The 18,355-nt window shown below is 39.3% G+C and overlaps 1 protein-coding gene across 2 annotated transcripts in view; it reads right to left on the reverse strand.

Annotated features, from left to right (window-relative positions):
* The window catches only part of LOC140746978 (uncharacterized), a 68,143-nt gene that overhangs the window by 35,574 nt on the left and 14,214 nt on the right, over positions 1-18,355 (reverse strand). The gene's annotated exons all lie outside the window — the stretch shown is intronic.

Genomic DNA, 18,355 nt, shown 5'->3' on the forward strand with positions numbered 1-18,355 from the left:
GGTTGAATTATGAATTCACATGATATATTTTATGTTGTTTTATCCATCCATCCATCCAGTTTATACATTTTCCATCCTTTATTATACATAGCTCATTTAAGAGTACTTGCAAAGTATGATTTTATGATAATAAATACAAACTCCCAGACGCAGTGGTATACGTATTATGTCTGTCTCCGGATGTCGATTATGCATAATTCACTTCTAATGATATGACACTTAAGTACACTGTTTGTAGTTATTAATCATAGCTGAATAGTATGTTATGATATACGTTTCTCATAGTTATCGTTGACAACGTCCCTTAATAGATACTCTGTAACTTGAGTACATGTTTATGGCATGTACATTGTACAATTATGGATGAAGGTCTGGTCACCATCTTAGTTTTATTCCATTGTAATCTCAATCCATAGGTTACAATGACCACATTCAAACGCATCTTTATAAAGAGGATTGTAATGGTCTCATATGACATTCTTGCACAATCAAGCCTCTGCTTATGTAACAGCCATGTAATTGGACATGGCCTGAATACATATAAAAGTGCGCTAATCCGTCTAGGACATGATTAGAATTTTAAAAATTTACTTCTTGGCATCGTCGCCAGTATTACAACTTTTACGTAACTTTACAATGATACAGCGTTAGTTGTTAAGGAAACTATCATAAGAGGTAAACCACTTGATTGTAAGTTTGTAACTACATCGTATATGGAAATTATGTAGGTATAATCACTCTTAAGGAATCTCGGTAGTCGGAAAAAACAAGCACTTGAACTTGAAATCTTGCTTTTGTACAAATAGTAAGTAAAAGTAGTAAATAAATATCGTGACGTTGATCCAACTATGCGCCACTTACATTAAAAATATTGATAACACTTATCAAATTGGAGTATTGAGATACAAGTACGAGATCAAAAAACTTGACCTAACATAAATAAACAGAGGACAAGGAAGTTCGTTCCACTTTCCTGATACTGTTACATTATTGTCATAATAAGGCAAAGAACCCAGAAAACTCATATCATACTAACTGAGATATGGAGACGATTTATGGGCTCGGCCTACGATAAGTAACACGTAAACAATAGTTATTGTAAAACAGGGAATAACGGAAATAAATAGAACAGAGCAAAATTACTTTGACTGAGTTATTATCAATTTAATGGTCGTCTAGTGCCGACTTACAAAATTAGGTTTTAATTAATAGTACCGAACGTTAAGGGATACTGTCTATTCCAACAATACTTGATGACAGTTGCTCAACTGACAAGAGACCCCTTTGTGCGGTAACAGGCCAGAAAAGGGGTGTTCAACCAGCCATGCCAGTAACATATACAACAATACATATGGTACGAATGGAACAATGGAATATGAGTCAGAAGTGAAAGGGAGTCAACGGAAATGTGAAGATCAAGCCAATTGGTAACAACTGAATAAGGATGACGATATCCTGCCTAAGTAAGTAAAAGCATTAAGATAATTTGGGTTTACCATCGATATGACAATATCATGAAAATCAATTAAATAATTGACAAATTTAAATTGTTATTTGGTATATACATAATTCGATTATACAATGCATTCAACAGATTAACTTTTCTAACTTTTAAGATTATTAAACTTGTCAATATTGTTACATCCTAACTATGAATTGAGAAGGTGTAAAATATAAAAAAAACAACTACAAATACGTGCTACAACTACTATAATATAAATTCTCTTACAAATTCTTGGGAAACGATAACATTATCCTCTAAAGGAAAATTTAAGGTCATCCAATAGTGGCTCATTGGCAGTTCTTGTAACATAGCAAATATTGCAAATTGCTTCGTCGAATTGGATTTCGCAAGCGAACACGGGATGTCCTCTTTACTTATCGCTATTATGTATTGAGAATACGGCCCCATTTATACAAATACATTGATTTTAAGTGGCCTCAAATAAGAAGTTGTCTGTATCAGATACCGTAGAATTTAAAACTATTTCTACTTCTATCAGTGTATCATCTATAATATTTTGGTAGTACTATAAAATCATGCTTCACACGATAGACATTTGATGGAGAATACAAGCGATAAACAATCAAAGCAGTGTTTGAAGTATCTGATATGTGTTACGTGTTCCTATTCCAATACGGAAGAATAATTAACCACAGATGTTATAATCCAAATATTGAATAATCGCAACTTTTGTTTCCTTATCAAGTTTTCGGATAGATCGATGAACCGATTTACTAAAGAAGAAGAATGAAATCAATTAGACCCTAAATCGACTTACGTTTAACTTCGAATAAATACAAAATTTATGATGATCGGGGTAAACTTGAACGATTTTCCTGTTGCGTAAAATTTACGTTGATAAACTCGTAATACGCTAATGAATGGTTGCACCCACATCAAATTTTATACTTATATCGTGTTTGACTTTATAAATTGGCCAACAATTTTGACATATTGCTGCATTAACTTGATTGAAGCCGTTTACTTTGAGCTTGACACATATTGTAGGCCCAGTCACCAAGCCAGCTGTTATTATGTTGATAAGATGAAATTTCAATTTGATCGTGTAGGCGATACTACTTTTGAGAATCAATGATCTCACTATATCGTTTATATTTTCCTTAGAAACCCGATAGTAACTTTACAGGCAAATTGTAATATTTCGTAATCGTTACGAAATAATAAATTAAGTTAATTTATTAAATAATTGATACATAGCTACTGATTCTATTGTGGTTAAGATGCCTACTGTAGGGGAAAATTACAGTACAAACATGCTATGATAAAGATTTATAATAAAATAATCTTTGAAATAGCATTACATAACTTAGTAGCCACAGCTATTTTGAAAATAAAAGAATTACAGATAAATGGCAGATGCACTTTTATAATTGCCGCGCCTGTCTGCTATAATTAAATCAAAGATGTAACAATTACAGAACAAGATTATAGCTTCGACTGCAATTCCTTAAGCAATCCACTTTTTACAGGCGTCGACGATACAGTAAAATCTGATGTAAAAGAGTCATTTAAGGTGCAAATTACGTTGTCAGAGATAAGAGAAATGTGTACGTGTATTTCTGCCCGTGCACACCGTTACTCGCGAGTCGCCGTCTATTTTTGGACCTCGGAACCAGTAAGGCAGGTCCACGTCAAGTCTTACAGCCTTCTCGGCCGTACCAACAGAGATATCCAATTTTAGACATAGATGCTTTTAGATATAGTATTTTCTAATGCTGTAATAAGAATTTTGTGTCCTTCCAACTCTTGTCTTGCATTTTACAAAGCCAGTCCTTTCATATTTTCGACGACCCGCCACGGCGGAGCGGCCACCATACCGGTCTGACGCGCAAAGGGTCCCGGGTTCGATCCCCGGCCAGACAGATGTCTAAATGTTGAATTTAGATTTCTGTTTCTAGGTCTGGGTGTTTGTGTATTTGTCTATGTATGTGTCCGTGGCACCCACGACTCAGGGAATCCTATTGTGGGGCTGTGAGTGTAGAAAGCGTTTATTATATTTGGTTTTTCGTGTAAAAAATCCTTTCACGGATTTCCAATATTTTGTCTCGTCTTTATTTTGATTTATTTCTGTCAGAACCAGTATTGCTGAATCATGACAGCATTCTCTTGGCTATAGAACTCTTGTACTTGGAATGTAACAAGATTTATGTTCACAGAATAAAACAAGTATTCCTGATTTGAAAGGAAACTATTGAAAATCTATTAACCCATAAAATCTAATAGTTTCAATGTCAGCTTAGAATACTAATTTAATTCTAAGGGTTTAGGAACAAAACGAAAGCATGCCAGGAATGTTACCTGAGCTCAATCTAATAAGATATACAGTAACATAAAATTATGATCGCACATAGTAGGTCAAAAGAGAACGCTTGTTTATATAGGTACACGTTAACAAGAATCGATGAAATGTCAGTGCGTGCCAACTTTCTTTGGTAAACAGCAAAATCTGCCAAATCATTATTTGAAACCACACTGGTGAATATTTTGTGAATTTTAACAAGTTTGAAGTGATTGTCCCAAACAAAAATATAAAATTAAACCAATTGTTCAAAAATAACTAAACAACACTACACTTAGCGCATCATGGGTCCGTCATGGATACATTAAAGGACAATAACAAAAATACTGAGACCCAGAAAGTAAATCCAAATGTATCGTTTTGATGTCTGCTTGAACGGGTCATCGAACACAGAGCCCTATGTGATATGGTGACAGCACCACGTGGGTTGTAGCCCTCTCATGAATCGTGGGTGGTTCATTGCAGACTTCATTTATAACTGCTCTGTTACCTAAGCTTTTAGATTAAATTCTATGAAATCTGACAAGAGCAAGTAATATCCTATGGATCAATTATATTTCAATGTGTTACTAAGAATTGTAATGACGACAAATAATGGTTAAATTGCAAGTAACTTACGTAAAGCAAAAAGCTGGTATATTTTTCTTAAGAATCTGTATACACTATTGTAATGTAGGAAGGACAATACGACGAAGGAAATAGATTTTTCCTGATATATCTCAAAGAAGATAATGTGACAAATTAGCTAACGAGTAATTGGAAGTACAAAGGTCCATACGGGAACTACATTTAGAGTGTCAGAATCTATCTAGGCCGAGGTTATCAAATCACCCTAGAACTCCAAGCAGCGTATTGATAAAATATTTATCCTCATGACAATTTCTTAATTTATCGTAATGCCTTTTGCTATGCGGGTATTTTGTATTGTATTTACAGAGGAAAAATATATAAACGTTGAGCTGTCTCCCAAGTAATGTAAGTAATGTAAGTAATGTATATTATGCGATAACCACGTTCTTGGGAACCTTTTGATAGACGTTGTTGTTGCAAACTTTGTTAAAAAAAACATATTTTCTATCTACTTTTACTATACTTTTTTATTATTTCTTAAGTGTGTCAAAACTTATTTCATTAAGCTCAATCGTCAGATATCGTATTTTGATCGGGTCACATGAGTCCAGCTAACCGTATGAAATTAATCGTCCTTTCGCAGAAAAGATTACATCCTGCTTTCGAATACTTCATCCAATCCTTATTCTCAGATTTAACGGTTTTGGTCATGAGTCAAGACATATTCATTATAGGTAGCGAATGATGTTTCTCAGTTACTTATATTATTTTGGAAGTGTGCATCAATTTAAGATAATTGATAACATAATAATTAAGGATAATGTGTACAAGATCCCATCCAAAACACTGAAGCTAATTTTCTTATTCAAATTTATCTTGCCTGTCGCACCATTTAGTACCTTGTGGCCTTGCTTTGTTGTCGGCAAGCAAAGTTATGCAGAATTGAGTTTTAGCGCCTCGCAATAAGTCCGTCCTATAAGGTCCGTTCCATGCCGTAACTCGCTTTGTTTGGCTATCGTATCTACAGCGACCCACGTTGTTAAATTGGCTATAAAAACTTAACAAACAAGTTTTCCGGATCGTGTCTGGCCAAATTGAGATTTAAATATTGGAGTTCAAGACTATTAGAAATGGGATTGAACAATTCTACGCTTTAATCTGCTTGCTTACTTGTAATAAGTTCCACTTTCTTAAATATTCTTCAATAGTACGAATGTGATTGAACAATTTCAATGTTTTAAAGTAATTACATAATTGCCGAGCTACCATTGGTTTTACTTGATAAGGGATCAATTGCCATTCATCGACTAATATGCCATTGAAGGCCGTTAGGTGCAACAATCTATTTATATTGTTTTTCACGCATTCCCGACATGTATTACAATGTAATCACTGTATAAGCCCACAATGCCTGCCTTTAACGTTTTATTCGTGTTTGATTTCTATCTAGATAGGTACCTGTTTAGAATCTAAATGTTTGTTACATTTGAATACGCAGTCTTAGCACGGCTAAACTATAAAGCGTTTATTATTAACATTGACCAAATCTTCCATGTCTCAAAAGAAAGTAAGCAAAAAAAATAAGACTATAAGCTGCTAATTAGTAATCTCTATTAGAGGATAGTTAGAGTATAATCAACAGTTTACAGTTCGAGCTATCACGCGTCTTTACACGAGGATATTGTCAAAGTTAATTGGCTGATTAATGACGATCACGACCAATGCACTAGCGCTGGCATTGCGTCCTATATCAAACGAATTAGCGAACGTATCTTAACTACTGGCATGGAAGATGTTGATTCGTAGTAAAACTTGTTGACGATCTGACGTTCAGAAGTTAGAAAAAAATATGGACTTTTGGACTAATAAATCAAATTTGATCACAGAAGCTTTGATGGTTCATCCATAGGACATCATTTGTCTTAAGCACGTGAAGTACATTAAACAAGTGTATTGTTACAAAAAACTACAGCCTATGTCACTCCATGAAAAGACACCTCATATGTCTCTGTCTAGCTGGCTGGGCTGGACGTCCCGAAGAAAGAGACATATGTACACGAGAAAACGTAACCTACGGCAGTCGGTAAATAACATAAGACGAATCAATAGTAATTCCACTAATTATGTTATATGTAGATTTATTGCACAACCTTTCCGCGTGAACCATCCCACAAAGTCATCAATACGTAACGTGCTGTTGCCACGCGGCGCACTGCGTGATCAAAATGGAAGCCATACTAAGGAAAATGGCTGCCCGAGTTTAACGAACTAGACAGTTATGTAACATCAGGAATCAAAAGTAAGTCAAAGGTAACTAATTATACTGAACTCGAGTAAAGGAAATAAAATAAATATAAAGATTAATTAAGGATAACCCAACGTGTTTTAAACAGGATGATGGCAATTATTAAGTCTTATAAAGAAAAGTTACAGAATCGAATCAAGGAAAAACAATAATCGATTTGGAACTGTTAAATAATTAAAAAAAGTGTAAATTAATTTACGATACAAATTCGAATTATAAGTGCACATTCTTGAAATAAAATAACAAGTCATTTAACTAGTATCAATACTTATTTATATCTTGATTGGCTTATTTATGGTCCAGTAATTAGCCAGGTTCTGACTAGGTTAACAATAAGACAATTATCATTTTTTATTACTCTACTAACACTCTACTACAAGAACGTTGTAGCTATTATATTAATAGTACATGTGTCAGATTCTTATATCATTTTGTTTATTAGTTTTTAATTAAGCTTTAATTATGATGGAACAATCGATACACAATTCTTCTCCGTTCATCTACTTGTACCACAATGCAGCCGTTTTTCTTAGTTGCTTTTTTGTTTCCAATAATGTATACAGTAGCGCTTTATGGCATTATTTAATTGCATTTGTTGTTTGTTTCAAATTCACAAAAGTTTTAGTTAGTTCAGTTCATCTTAATGAGTCGAAGAAGTCGTTGAAGAACTAAGTGATTCTGTCTCAGTAATAAAAGTCAGGACTGATGCTGAAAAAGGTATAAGTTTGTAACTAACATATAACGACGTCATTGTTTATTACTTAATGTATATGTGGATACATACTAAAATGTAATTAAATGATATTAAGAGATACAATTAGAGTTGCAATTATTTGGCTCAGTACCAAGGCCAAGATTAGTCTCCGTAATGAATTTGTACCACAAGCAATTTATCAACCGAGAATTTTGCATGTTATCACTATGAAGTTCTAGTAACGAAATACAAGTAGAATATTGTAATTGTCTTTGATTGCAAAGCATTATAATTTACAACGTACGATGTTTTTGTTTTATTTTTGGATCCTACTGATTTCTTTCGATCTTTACACATGTATTAGAATTAATAATAGGTGTCTGCCTAAAAGGTATTTTAGAAAGATGTAACAAAAGATAAATATCTATTCTAAATTAGTTATGTTTTCCATTTATTAGGGTAATTATTGAATCATTTTTTGACATAAAAACCTATATCCTGTAGAATTCATTTTAAAATGTACCTACGTACTTAGTAAATCAAAAGTTTTAGTTTCAATTCCTTTTAATTTACTAAAATAAAATATGATAGATCGTTGAGTCATAACTTCATTCCTGTGTAATAACTAAAATCTCTGTTCATTAAAGTCATTAGCTATGTCGAATCTCGTTCATATTATTGTTACACAGTCAACATTCTCCGGTTTCAAGATTTCACAATTGCGGCAGAAAACCTCTATGAGTTTTGTATTCAATAGCCAAGGCGAAGTCCAAGGGCATCAACCTTGCTGGACGGGTCAGGTTTCACCCTTCAAAAGGTCACTTACCGATGGCCACAGGACACAACCTTCAGGAACAAAGGTGCGTGACTACACACACTAGAAGGCTTTAGGGATACAAACATATAAAGCTATTGTTAACATGCAGATAAAATTGCCAAATGTTCGTGGATATTCGGGTTGAAGAAGTAAAGGCACTAGTATGGTAGGCAAAGGTATGGTATTAACGGAAATTGTTTTAATATTTTGATTACTACTTTCTATGTCTGATATGAAGAGATTGGCTGGCCTCCGTCAAAAAGCTGAATTAAACAATGCGCGAAATTTTGGAAAAACTACAAATTTACTCCGTACCTACAGAGTATACCTATTGATACGTGATATCATTCTCAAATCAATCTACAAGCACATTGAACAATACTAAAATAACAAGGTATTTAACGAAAAAATGCCATTCACAAACATAATTATAACACAATTGAAGCAAGAGAACAATACGCAATAGGATTAATAAAAAATACAATACTTAGAAATCCGCATAAAAATAGAGATGTGTAAGCTTGCAAAACAAATGTAATCAAAGTGTATTATTTGATTAGCTTCGGCTATGAATATATGAGTCATTCTGATTGGAGGGCTTTTGATTAGCTATAATGTGTCAGTATTATGTATTGCTCCATTAACAAATTAGCTGTAGCTCCTTAGCTGTTGATTCACTGGGATTTTTTATTAGAACTCAGGCAATCCTTTTAACACTATAGTACTACACGTTACTTCAGTGAATCGATCTCGATTGTTTCTTAAAAGTTTTCAGCTGTTCAGAAAAAAAACATTTAGACTTTTGTTCTCAATATTAAAGGATTAACAAACCTAGAGGACTTCCATTTTGCAAATAAATTCCAATTTGCACGGATTGCTTTATTGTCGAACACGCTGTCCCCACAATTATTTAAGTTTATGATTGTGACAAGGTCCGCAGTTTTATTGTTATTTACATAAGAGACATTTCCTGTACTTTTGATTCGTTTTGATTTACGAGAAGATCAAGTCAATGACGACCGGCTGCCAAAAGTTCCGAAACCTACTAATTATTAGTAACGTTAATTAAAGGTCCCGTACATGTTCTGATAAAGGTCATCGGTTCTGGAAACATCGAACTTCGTGGTTTATCGCTCCAGTATTGCTAAAGACATTGACATTTTGCAATTAATTTTATTTTGTTACTTACTCAATTTACTGAAGTAATTCTCAAGGTTTGCAACAATCAATGAAATGAGAATTTTGAACTGTAGATTACCTTACCGACGTCTCCTGAATTGAAGTTAGTGTACGTAAACAAATTGATTCAGTATAAGTATAATAAATTGGATACTTCATCAATTAGTCCACCTCGACCTCAATTATATGAAAATATACATCTATATCCTGTACAAAGCCAAATAGTATGACTATATTTCCATATTATGACGATTTTGGATGGATCGGTAATGTTACAAAGATTTCTCATAAAGAGCTAGCCTGGATAAATTTTATTGATCTTGCATGTATAACATTAGTTATAAGCGTGGTAAATTTTAAAAGTAAAGTGAATAGTTTCATATAGAAGGGCGATACAATGATACACAAAGGTGAAAGAAACGATCCCTCACAGTAAAGCGTCTACAGCAATTTGAGTGACATTGACCTCGGCGTAAAAACAAACGTAAACTCATAAAGCACGTCATACTCATAAAACAAGGCTGTACCTTATTTTGTGTGTTTGGTAGTAAAATTTACGTTGGTCAACCGAATGAGTTGTAAGGCTAAATCGATAACAGTTAATGAATACTATTCAATTACTTAAACAAGTTACAACGTCCTTTATAATCTGGCGCAAAAAATAATAATATTGAGGAAAGACGATTTTATTATTAACAATGATTATGATATAGCCAAAAATTATATTATAATCAAAGCATTAAGTAATTCTGAATTAATAAATATTAACTACTCGATTTCGACTTTATAGCAACTAGTCTGTTTTTTTATATTTTCTTTGAAATCAAAAATAAATTTAATCTTCTGCGGTTACAGCGCCACAATATTAGAATTGCAAAGATAGTGAACTATTGTATCACTAACTAGAAAAACCTATTAATAATAGATGATCGATTAAATATTAAGATAAGTTCGTAGAAAAACCGGTGGGATTACATTCCACTAATTCCACATCTCCAATCAACTTTGTTGTGTGAAATGAACGTGGTATTAGTAAGCCATATTATTCAGGTACTGAAATTTAATATTTTGAAAATAGATTTAATATTTTCAATACTGATATAAATTATAACGCAGCAAAGGATTAAATCAAATTATTTTACCTCGGCTGCTATTCCGTCCTAGAAACTAGGGTACATACTTTTCAATAACGGAAAACTTAATACTAATTATTGTCGGCAAATTAGTTAATCGCTACGGTACAGTTCTATCAAATATTATCTTATGTTATGTTATACCTAAGATCTTATTGTTTTTATTATTCCTAGATGGAATCCTGCATGATTGGTTTCTCTAATAAAAATAACGCTTTATACAAAAATCGTCTTATATTTATATGATAACAATAGAACTTAGTTTAATTTTCTCCTTTCCTTCTGCATAATATGTTACGTGAAATTATAGCATCTTCCACCCCAAATCCATAATGACGTCATACTGACAGTACAAAGGCATTTGGAAACAACGTGTTTAAAGACGAATGGTATATAGGTATTTGTGCTGAATAAATTAAGCAGTGTTATGTAACCTCGCGTGTTAACTCGAACCGTGTTATTGGATACGCTCAGGGACGCTTTTGTTACAACTTTTCCTAGAAATTTCTATGGTTTCGGCTACAATAAGCTTCTGTGCGTATATAATTATTTTTGTATTCAATTTAATTTTTTAGTATCTTTATTTGTATTTCACATTCCTTTTCGATTATAGCTTTAGATGTTGTATGTATGGAGTCGTCAAAATGCACGTCTTCGTCACAGGTTTCCCCTTTTCCTTTCTGGCCATGGATAGGCAGCATATGGCTATAATGCACTAATTTGACAAAATGCTAATTTTTTTTTTTTTTTTTTTGTTTTTTTTTTGGCGCCCAGATGTAGGTGGAAAAAGGGCTGACCCTCTACGGAGAGGGAGGAGCAAAAAATGCGTCCAAGCACTTACAGGCCGCGACGGCCGGTGCCTGCGTCGTGTGGGGCTGACTGAAAGGTCCTCCTGAAGGGAGGACCATCCCACTAAAAACTCCTTTAAGGCATTCGTCCAAGGGGACCGTACAGCCGACATCGGATAGCGACCTCTCGTTTGCGGAGCGAGAGGCGCTAGCGGCGCTCCCTAGGGAGCTACCGCTGGATAGATGACACTGAAGGTGTCAACGTATCATGAATAAGATTAGAATCGTCGGGAAGACGATTCTCTATGGAGAGTTGTACGCCCCTGTGGGCGGCCAGAAGATTCTCCACATCGGTGGAGAGTTTGTTAGGAGCGTCGGTCAAGATATTTCTTGGCCGACGGCAATTGTAACGGGTAGGAAGAGGGGCAGCATAGTCCGCTGCACCCTTGATTAAGGGGTTGGAATGGTTTTCTGAGCGGTCGAAGAACGCTTCAGAGAATTGTCTGAGGACTTGTTGTATTGGAGCGAGCTCCAGGTCGCGGTGGAGGTCAGCGTTTCTGACATACCAGGGGGCATTAAGTGCCCGACGACAAAAGAGATTTTGTATGACCTGGAGTTTGTCTAGGATGGTGGGATTCGCGTGAGCGAAGACTGGAGAGGCGTATGTTAACACCGGTCGAATGCAAACCTTATACAGCGTTCGCTTATTCCTGGCTGACAACTTGCTGTGTCTGCCAATCATGGCGTTGAGGCGGCTCATGTAAGAGCGGGCGGTATGGGTGACCTTAGAGACGTGGGGTCTAAAGGTGAGGCCCGGGTCAAGGGTAACTCCTAGGTATTTTACTGTGGGCCTCCATGGAATGGGGGCCCCAAGTAATTTGACGGAGGGCAGGTTGTTTAAGCGCCTGCGTTTGTGGTCGAAGCGCATTGCGGAGCTTTTCTCCGCATTGACTTCGATGCGCCATTTCCTAAACCAATCTCCTAACTCGTTGACCGAGCGTTGGAGTTTGGCGAGGACAGATGACTCCTTTTGCCCTTGGATGTAAAGGGCGGTGTCATCGGCGAAGAGTGAGAGCTGCACCCCATTTTTGGGGATAGGAATATCGTTGGAGTACGATATGAATAATGTAGGAGCGAGCACTGAGCCTTGAGGGACTCCGGCTGTTACGGGGCGTGGGGGAGAGAGGATACCTTCGTGTCTGTAGCGGAAGGTTCTGTCCTGAAGGTAGGAAGCCACGATGCGGACTAGGCGATCAGGAAGACCAGAATGGTATAGCTTGTATACCAGTCCTCCATGCCAGACTTTGTCAAAAGCCTTGGCGACGTCGAAGAAGACTGCTAGTGTCTTGTTACGTCTTGGATAAAACCCGCTTGTGATGTACTCGACAATGCGGTGGACTTGTTGGGGGCACGAGTGCTGGAGGCGAAAGCCAAATTGGTGAGGAATGATGAGTGGGGGAGCATCTATTGGGAAGAGGTGCCCTCTTATGTGAACGAGGATCACCCGTTCGAAAACCTTGCCCATTGCATTGAGGAGGCTAATGGGGCGGTGGTTGGAGGGAATATGTTTCGGTTTCCCAGGCTTGGGAATACCGATAACTGTTGCTGTCTTCCAGGCTGTTGGAAAGAAGCTGAGATCGAGGCAGGCATTGAAGATAATGACCAGAAGGGTCAGTGCCTGCTCGGGGAAGTGTTTGAGCGCCAGGTTGGAGATACCATCCGGACCTGGGGCTTTACGAGGTTTCAAACCGCGGATGACGGTCCGGACCTCGTCTGTAGTGATTTTAATGGGAGCAGAGGTGACAGGGAGAGAGATCTTTTTAAGGACCTCCTCCTCCACCTTGAGAGTGTGGATAGGGTCGCACGGTTGAGTGCTGGGGGAGCACTGCGCAGCGATGCTATCTGCGAAGCATTCGGCCTTCTCAGCGTCTTCGAAGGCTATGCTGCCGTCGGGACGCGTGAGAGGGGGAGTGCTTGAGAAGGCTTCGGTACGAAATCGTCTAGCGACTTTGTAGAATGCCTTATGAGAAGGTTGGATATCCTCCATGAGAGAGTTCCAGTTGGAGTCCCTCATTTCGGCTAGCCGGGATCTGACTTTCCTTTGGAGGGCGTTAGCGCGCCTCCTAAGGACAGGGGTGGGATACTTGGCGGCCCATCTGAGGGCTGCGTTTTTAGTTTGGATTAGCTTCCTGACCTCGCGAGGTAGTTTTCGGTTCGGGACCTCTACCACCTTCGCGTTGTCATGAAGCGAAGTCTGAACTAGCTGGGTGAGTGAGTTCACCGTACTGTCTATTTTCTCCGAGCTAACAAGGTAGTCTGGGGGAATAGTATACGGTGAATCGGGGGCCTCTATGGCTGAGGTGAGAGATTTCTCGTACCCTTCCCAATTAGTGAAGGTTTTCGAGGAGGTATGGGGAGTTGGATCATAGGGACCTAACTGTAGAGAGACTGGACGATGGTCTGAGCCCAGATCGTCCAGTGTTTCGATCGCTCTTGTATTGAGCGCGACGCCTTTAAGGAGGGCGAAATCCAGCACGTCGGGTTCTTGGTCTTCCCGATCGGGGTAGTGGGTTGGCGCTGTTGGAGAGAAGATATCAAAGTCCAGTGCGCGGGAAATGGTTAAGAGTTTCTTACCGTTGGTGTTAGTCAGACGACTGTTCCAAACGGTATGTTTGCAATTGAAATCTCCAAATAGTACGACAGAGTCTCCGAGCGAGAGGAGGGCCTCCAAGTCGCTTTGGAGAGGGGCTTTATTGGCGGGGAGGTAAATTGAGGCTATGATCAGGGACGGGTGTCCTGTCATGCCTAATTTGCATATGGTGGCTTCCATATTGGTGAGCTTGGGTGTTTCCAGAGGGGTGCAATGGAAGGATCTCTTGTAGTAGATGGCAGTGCCTCCGCCACGACGGTCGTCGGCTCTGTCATTACGTACAAGTGCGTAAGAGGGGAGACTTACGCCTTTAAGGGAGGGCTTGAGGAAAGTTTCCTGAACAAGCAACAGGTCGATATCCCTGTTGCGGACGAACTCTTTGAGTTCGGGAATGCAAGGCTTAAGACCTCGTGCATTGAAGGAGATAAGCGAGACGCCTTTAGGTTTTTGACGACCGGGATGAAGGGGTTGAGTATGAACGTTACTCATTGAATGGACTTGAACAACGCTAGGTGTTCAGAGTAGATTGCGATGCGCTCCGCCTGGCTGGCGTTACGCATCTTTTGCGAGACGAGTATGATCTCGTCGAGGTTCACGCCCTTAACGCAGTCCTTAAGGAACATGATATGTTCCCTTACCGATGCGTCTTGAGTGGGACGGGGAGTGGGAGTGGCCTTAGGGGCCGGGGTTGGTGGGGCGGTCGCGGGTGCGACTTTCCTCCAACTCATGGGAGCGGTTGGGGTTTTGGAGGCCCCTAGCCGCGGGAAATTGGTCGAGTTGACCGGAGGTGGGCCTGCTTTCGAGGGCTGCTTTTTAGCAACCTTCTTTTGAGCGGGACGGGGGGCTTTAGGGCAGCCACGGTAGTTAGCCGGGTGCCCTGAAGTGGTGCATAGCACGCAGGCAGGAGGGGACTCGTCTTCACGAGTTCTCTTGCACTCACGTGTGGCGTGGGGTTCTAGGCACTTGACGCACCTTGGGGGGGCAGTGCAGTTCGCCGCTGCATGGCCGTAAAGCTGGCAGCGGTGGCACTGGGCAGGGTAGCCACGCTTGTTAGGTGGTTCCACCTTGATCTCAGAAAGGCCACATATTGTGAGCTCCTTCTCCTTGAAGATGTCCTTGGAGGACGGAGTTTTGGCTAGAATGGCCAGGGCTAGAGGGTATTTCACCCCTTTGCGGTTGTACAGCTTGTGTACACCTTCTACGGGGAACCCTTGGTTGACTAGATCCGTTAGGATTTCGTCGGTGGGGAGCTCATAGGGGAGACCCCTAAGGACCGCTTTGATTTTGCGGTCCTCTTCTAAAGCGTACGTGTGGTACGGGAGTTGAAGGTGAGTTAGGAGCCTAATGAGGCTCCTGAAGTCCTCGGTGGTGGGGCATGAAACGCGAATAGAGTCGCGAAGGTTACGTGCCTTGGTGTAGTGGATCTGTTTTTCCACTAGGGTTTTAGAGAAGTCGGACCATTTCGACTTATCTCTGAAGAAAATGTGTGGGGGCGGTTTGCACTTGGCAAGTGCCGGTTCGCAGCGCGTGGCTGGCTTGGCGGGCTTATCCGCGGGGGTTGAGCTCTGGGGCTCGGTGGAGGTTTTTGGCACGGGGGCCAGAGTGGAGGCTTTTGGCACGGGGGCCAGAGCGGGGGCCGTTGGGGCTGGGGTGGCTTCGAAAGAGGCCTCGGAAGAGGTTTCACTTGTCGCCTTAGCGACGCGTTTCACCGGTCGTTTCTTGGTCTTCCTCGACTTGACAGGGGTGAAACCCTGGTCGTCGTCGGAGGAGGGGGCGGTGATGAGGGTGTGCTCCGACGATTCGTCGGAGGAGGCGGGGCGTTTGAGCGAGATGGCATCGAAGTCCATCTCGTGTCTCGGGGTGGCATCAGGGGATGCGGGTGAATCAGTAACGGACAGGGGATCCGTTACGGATTTTAAGGGCTCGCAAAGGGAGCGGAGTTTGACTGAGTCAAATGGGCGATTGAGCTCCTTGCTCAAGAGGGAGGACAGAGCCTCGAAAAACCTATCTGTTACCATGTAGGCCATGGTAACCTGGGATGCCTCCCTGCCGAGGCAGGGAGCTAACGGGGAGGGGGAGGGAAATGCAATTACCCCTAAGGGAAAGTAACTGCTACCGTCACCCTTGGGATAGCCCAAGTGCAGTGGGATCGGGTCTGCCGGTTTCTCTCAGGCCGAGAGGTCTGAGAAGCGCACCGGGTCAACGCTAGCTGGTTTCGTTGGCACCGTTAGGTATCCACCAACTCAAACGCGTCGGGACGTGAGTTTTGTTTATTCCCAATAAATTGGCAATAAACAAAGCACGGACCGCTATCGATAATATCGAGTAGGCGAGAACCGGCCGAAAGGCCAGAGAAAATTCTGGGTTAGGAAACACTAGAGCGCGAGCAGGCGGGGCTGCTCGGTCTGGCGTTCAAACGCAGAGTGTGAAAAAATGCTAATTAGTGGATTTCACTTATATACTTCAGAATGTTATGGAGAAGTAAGTATGTTATCGCCAGATGTTTTCACAAGTAATTCTGTAATCTCTATATCTCCTTTAATACATCTAATCGTTTGAGTTGGTATAGTCCAATTACACATTTCAGTGTAATTGTTACGTCTTAATTATTGGCCCAATTATGAGCCATTTAACGTACGGTACGTTAAATGGCTCTTGTTCTTGTATTCCGGGTTAGCGATTAGGAGTCTATTTCGCTACAGTGAACAATTGCAATAAATAAAATAGGCCGTGGTACCCATTGTGATGTATGTTGTAACTGGACCATGCAAGTTACAGCAATCTCTGTAACGTCAATGGCACTTTGTGGTCCACAGCCATAAGCCGAGTAAATCGGGCGTGCCAAATCGACCACATCAGTTCGAAGTGCAACAAACAATATTGTTTGCCTATTATCTATGGCTCGTTTGCTTGTCCATTATGTGATTTTAATGGCGTTTCCTGGTTACAGCGAACGAGTTTTGTTCACAGATAGGTTATGTAAATAGCCAATGACAGTATCGTTGAAGTTAATGCTGACGAAATATTTACACTAATACCTACATTTTGTATGCGTTACAGAGTTTTGGCTTCTTTTGTTGCCTTGTTCAATTTGCATACTTACAAATAAGTATTTGCAATATTTCAAATATAATATGACAATACTCGAACTTAGAAATATTTGACCTTGGCCACACAAAAATTTGAGGCCCAGTTAAAAATTTATATTTCAAAATAAAAAAAATATCTACGTTCAAGTTTTTAGTCAATAGTTGAAGTTGTTAAAAATATGGTAAAAACGGTAAAGGGCACTGCAATTAAACCAATGAATTATTTGGTAAGATTACTCCCCACAATGCAACAACGCTAAATATCTATATACTTATAGCCTCACGTTAAGAATACCTGCGTCATGGATTCTTTGAACACACCCAAAGACGTAACTCCTAAGTTCACCTAAACATTTAGACATCTACTTTACAAAGGTTCGGACCCATACAATTCCACGGATGAGATCAACAAGGTATTCACTGCGCCAGTCTTAAATATATCGAGCTGACGTTTATATTATTCAAACAAAGCCAAAGCAAATACTTTAAGCTGATTTCCACATATTTGTTGTATGTAAACTAGAAATTACTAATTACACCAGCTTACGTAAACGAGGGTTATCTGAACACGAAATCACAGGTGAACAGATAAAGATTAAGGCTGAGACCGCACTGCGATTAAACGCAGACTGAATAAAAAAAGCTGAAAACGCCAAAACGCATACGAACACGCACTGCGGTTTTCTTTTGGCTTAATTTTATTTCAGTCTCATCATAGATTTCAGGCGAACAGCACGTGTTGTGGGGTTAGAGACTGAATAAAAAACCAATTATATTTAAAACTATAGATATGTTACCTGCCCACAAAACAACACAAATAAGTGTTACACTAAACACACAAATACACGTTTTTCTTTTTGCTTACCCGAAAGTAACTCATTCATTCATACGTAAATATGTACGTAAATTTTGCTTCTCTATTACTACTTGTGGAAGGAATACGTTATCTCTATTTTGTCAGTTACGTAATTATAGCGGACCAAGCACGAAAAACAATCAAGATATAATGATTTCTCCTCATTTACTTGTGAAATGTGATTCCATGAATCTTGGGTATTTTTTTGCATAATTTGTACATTTAAGCATTGCCCAAGAAGGCATTTTGAGGCTTAGAAGACTAAAATAATGACGTTAAACGTATACAGTGACATACATACGTGTCAGTTACTACGCCGCCGCGAGAGCGGCTGGAGTCGATTCACTCCAATTGGTGTATTTTGTATATTTCATGTTTTACCCACTAGTAACATATCTTTAGTTTATATCAATGCCCCACCATACAATTACTATGGGAGACAAAAAACCG

Source organism: Epargyreus clarus, unplaced genomic scaffold, assembly GCF_041222505.1.
Source record: "Epargyreus clarus isolate Ecla_fem2 unplaced genomic scaffold, WU_Ecla_fem_2.2 ptg000014l, whole genome shotgun sequence".
NCBI lineage: Eukaryota > Metazoa > Arthropoda > Insecta > Lepidoptera > Hesperiidae > Epargyreus > Epargyreus clarus.